General features: G+C 50.6%; 1 pseudogene across 1 annotated transcript; it reads right to left on the bottom strand.

Annotated features, from left to right (window-relative positions):
* Window positions 1-1,878: 1,878 nt before the first annotated feature.
* LOC110594766 lies at window positions 1,879-2,726 on the bottom strand (annotated as a pseudogene). Its single transcript, XR_002481439.1, has one exon. The product of XR_002481439.1 is annotated as a vesicle-associated membrane protein-associated protein A pseudogene (transcript).
* Between the last annotated feature and the right edge of the window lie 1,862 nt (window positions 2,727-4,588).

Here is a 4,588-nt window from a genome sequence, read left to right on the forward strand (position 1 = left end):
TCTGGGCAGCGAGGCCTCATCTCTACTATAAATCAAAAAATCAGCCGGGCGTGGTAGCGCATGCCTGTAATTCCGGTTACTCGGAAGGCTGAGGCGGAAGGATCGCCGGAGCCCAGCAGGTCGAGGCTGCGGTGGCCGGGAGCGGCCACTGCACTCCAGTCTGGGCGACAGAGTGAGACTTCAACTCAAAAAAAAAAAAACAAATTAAAAAATGAGCTGGGTGTGGTGGTGTGTCTCTGTAGTCCCAGCTACTTGGGAGGCTGAGGCAGGAAGATCACCTGAGCCCAGGAGGTTGAAGCTTCAGTGAGCTGTGATCATGCTACTGCACTCCACTCCAACCTGGGCGACAGAGTGAGACCCCATCTCTAAAAAAATTAAAATTAAAAATAAAGAGATTTCAATGATTTCTTTTGTAAAAAAACAACAACAAAAAAAAAACTTCTCAAGATAACCCTGTGGACCCTGGCACCTGCCTCCCCTCTGCCAGAGGGTTGCACACCTGAGGCTCAGGCCATGAGTGCAGCCATGCTGGGGACCTACGACAACTTTTCCTTGAAGACATCGAGCACTTGTTGGGCCTCCAGCCCTTGGGTGGGGTGGTGCATCCCAGGCCATGGCTTCCCCTTTCTCCTCCTACTCTTCCTCCTTCCGCCATCCCAGGTCCTCAGCCTTCTTCCCATTCTCCTACACTCACTCTCAGACTTAATTTCCTCATTCGTAAGGAGGGATGGTCATGTTGGAAAGTTATGCTTCCCCAGATGGAGTCAAGTGCCAGGTTGGACACCCCAGAAGGGCTCATGAAAGGTAAACTGAGTCTGACTCTCACCAGAGACCTTGGAGGCAAGGAGAGAAAGGACTGGAGTGGCAAAGAGTGACGGAGAAGAAGTTAAACAGAAGACCCCTGGGTTCCCTGTCCTCCTGCTCCCGCAAGGAAGGGGTGATGATGTGGGGTCCCCACATCAGACAGGTGGGAGGCGTCATCAGGAAACACTGAGTTCCCTCCCACAAGAGAGAGATTTAGAAGGAGAGTCTTGGACAGGAAGTCAGCAATTCTCATGGGTTCTGGGGTACCAGAACCTTCCAGAAAGGGGGACTTTATTTTGTTCGAATTGGAGTCTCACTCTGTTGGCCAGGCTGGAGTGCAGTAGGACGTGCATGACCACCACAGCCTCGACAAGCTGGGCCCAGGCGATCCTTCCGCCACAGCCTTCCAAGTAGCGGGAACTACAGGCACGTGCCACCCATGCCAGGCTAATTTTTTGATTCACTGTACAGATGAGGCCTCGCCAAGTTGCCCAGTCTGGTCTCGATCTCCTGGACTCGGGCAATCCTCTCACCTCCACCTCCCAAATTGCTGGGATTACAGGTGTGAGCCACCATGCCTGGCTGAAAGGGGAACTTTTTCTTTTTTTTTTTTTTTTTTGCTGTTAACAGTTTTTTTTTTTTTTTTAAATCTTAAATGCCATGGAACAGGATTGTAAGGATGAAAAACTTAGTCAACAACTGCCTCACACAGGATAAAAAAAATTCTGCCATGATATTAGCAAGGTAAAGGAGAAAACTTACACTGTAAGAGGCACCATTTCCCCCACAGAATACCTCTTGGCATTTCCTGAATGAGTGGGATTAGCAATCTAAATAAAGCACATTTCAAGAGGTAACAGCAACAGATACAATTTAAAGGGATTATTAAAATAACATTTACAAGACTGAACAATTCTTGAACTCTTATTAAAACCACAAAGAAAGAACAATTCTTGATTTATGAATTTCATAAAGGACTGAATGTGCAACTGACATCTGCTAGTGATGATCTGGTAATATACAATTTGTCCAGTAGTCGAACACTTTGTTTTTATTGTGTTTTCTAACCCATTAAAGGCAAAGCCTATGACTCTGTACACACACACAAAAATGGTCACCGCGGGCCGTACTACCAATGAAATGGTAGGTAAACAAATCTTTTTCTGGTCAAGGAAATAAAAAAAAAAAAAAAAAGAAATAGCACTCTACATGCTTCACTCTACAGGATGAACTTCCCTAGAAAGCATCCAATGAAAATGGCTGCAATTACAACAAGAAGTGAAGGAAGAGGACTGGTGACATTATCTCTGAAGGATGCAACTGAGGTTGATCCAGGCTTATCCGCATGTGCTACCTTTCTGAGCCTCAGGCCTTCATTCAATTATCATTTTCATCGGGCATTTCAAATACACATCTCAATTTGGAACCCATTAATTCACCAGGCTTTGCCTCTTTTCACACAGCTTCCATGTCTGAAGTGTTTGGTGGGGCAAAAATTGTACCATAAACTTGTGCGCACTCTTTTCATCTGGATCACAAAGTATTCCTGAAACGGTCACAGTCGACCCGGGGTCCCTCATTCCACGGCTGGGCCTCACACAGGACCGACGAGGTGCTGTAGTCTTCACTTTGAAACACACTTTTCTATCCGATGGATTTCGCAGTGTAACATTTGTAGCGACCACATCTGCGAAGGGGCCTTTGAATTTGAGGTCTGCGGGTGGGTCGGGGACCAGGATCTGCCCGCGCTTGGCCATGGCCCCGGAGGCGGACGCCATAGGAGAGACAGCGCAGAGCGGGGGCGCGCCTGCCGCCGGGTCGCCGGTCCGGTGGGCCGCCCACCGGGTCGGCAGCACCGGGCCTCGCAACTGGACTCCACCCCCCACCAGCCGCCGCAGCCCCGCGCACACTGCGATCCTCCGCGCCCCGGGGGAGGCTTTTTCTTTAGGTCTTGCAGAACTGGGAATCACCAGCGCCATTTGGTGGCCTAGAAGACTGTGACCAGGTTCAAGGGGGTCTTCAGCCTGCACATGCCTGGGCTAATTCCTGGCTGCATTTGCTGGAGGCTGAGGTTTCAAGGGCCCTTGAGGAAACTTGGAGGCCTCTTCCTCTATGGCACTTGTTCTTTGAGTGAAGTGGCTGGAAGTCTCTCTCTCTCTCTCTTTCTCTGTCTCTCTGTCTCTCTCTCCCCCTCCTGTTCCCCTTTCCCGCTCTCTGGGCCACCAGGCCCCTGATAACACTTGGAAGGCGCTATCGGCCCAGGAGAGCCCTCCTGCCCGGCCCTGGGCCTGCTCCAGGCTGACGGTTTGCAGCCGGCACCGTGTGATAAACTTATCAGGCCAAACCTGAGCATGGCGGGCTCAGAACACGCCTGGCTTCAGATTTCCCTCCTGCAGCCCCCACCTCCCAGGAACCCCCAGGTCCTGCCTGGCTCCCAGCTGGCCCAGCCCCAGGCAGACACCCCTGAAGATGGTTCTGGGCAGTCCCAGACCCAGACCAGGAGCAGAATCGCATGTCCAGTGTCCACCCCACAGTTCCCAAGCCAGGCTCTTTCTCTGCCTTAGTGATCCCTTCCCAGCTGCCGAGAAGGAACATATTTATCCTAAACTTATCGGGGGACCTACTAGGTGCTGGCCTTGATGGAGGGGACCCAGCATCGGCCAGGAGTTGGCTCATGGGGTAGGGGATGGGGCGAGCCAGCCAGCACTTGTAAGCAGAAAAACACCTGCCCCGGAGGGGCCGCAGCAATGAGGGAGGGGCAGAATTTCTTGAGGCTGAGAAATTCTATTTAAGTTGAGAGAGTCTTTTTTTCTAGTGCCTGTGATAATGTTATCATGCACGCCCATTTCAGAAAAATAAAACACGCTGAAGAATAAGAGGAAAGATCCCTTAATTCAGCCATGGTCACTGTTGATATGCCACCCTCTAACCTTGAACACTTCCTTCTGAGTGTGTGTATATAATGGAATCATGGGCTGTAAACTGATTTTTAAACCCTTTCTTTCTTCCTTTCTTTCCTTCCCTCCCTCCCTTCCTTCCTTCCTTCTCTCTTTCTCTTCCTTTTTTTTTTTGTCAGAGTCTCACTGGGTGTCACCCAGGCTGGAGTGCTGTGGCATGCTCACAGCCACCACAGCCTCGACCTCCTGGGCTCAGGTGATCCTTCCGCCCCAGCCTTTCAAGTAGCTGGAACCACAGACATGCGCCACCCTGCCCAGTTGATTTTTTGGTTTATTGTAGAGGCGAGGTCTTGCCAAGTTGCCCAGGCTGGTCTTGAACCCCTGAGCTCAGGCAGTCCTCTTGCCTCTGCCTCCCAATGGGCTGGGATTACAGGTATGAGCCACCGCACCCAGCCTTTGTGTGTGTGTGTGTGTGTGTGTGTGTGTGTATGTGTGTGTGTGTGTGTGTGTGTGTCTCATTCTGTCACCCAAGTTGGAGTTCAGTGCCACAATCACGCCTCACCAAAGCCTCAACCTCTTGGGCTCAGGCGATCCTCCCACCTCAGCCTCCTGAGTAGCTGGGACTACAGGCACATATCACCATGCCTGGTTAATTTTTTAATTTTTTGCAGCAACAAGGTCTTGCTATGTTGCCCAGGCTGATCTCGAACTCCTGGGTTCAAGCAATCCTCCTGCCTTGCCCTCCCAAAGTGCTTGGATTACATGCGTGAGCCACAATGTACGGCACCCATTCATAACTATTTCTTTAAGATACATTCCTAGGAGTGTAATGAGGGTTGTGGGTGATCACATTCAGAAGCTTTTCTCATGCACTTGATGTGAGGCTG

Source organism: Carlito syrichta, unplaced genomic scaffold (genome assembly GCF_000164805.1).
Source record: "Carlito syrichta isolate Samal-C Ts95f unplaced genomic scaffold, Tarsius_syrichta-2.0.1 Scaffold135706, whole genome shotgun sequence".
NCBI classification, from domain to species: Eukaryota; Metazoa; Chordata; class Mammalia; order Primates; family Tarsiidae; genus Carlito; species Carlito syrichta.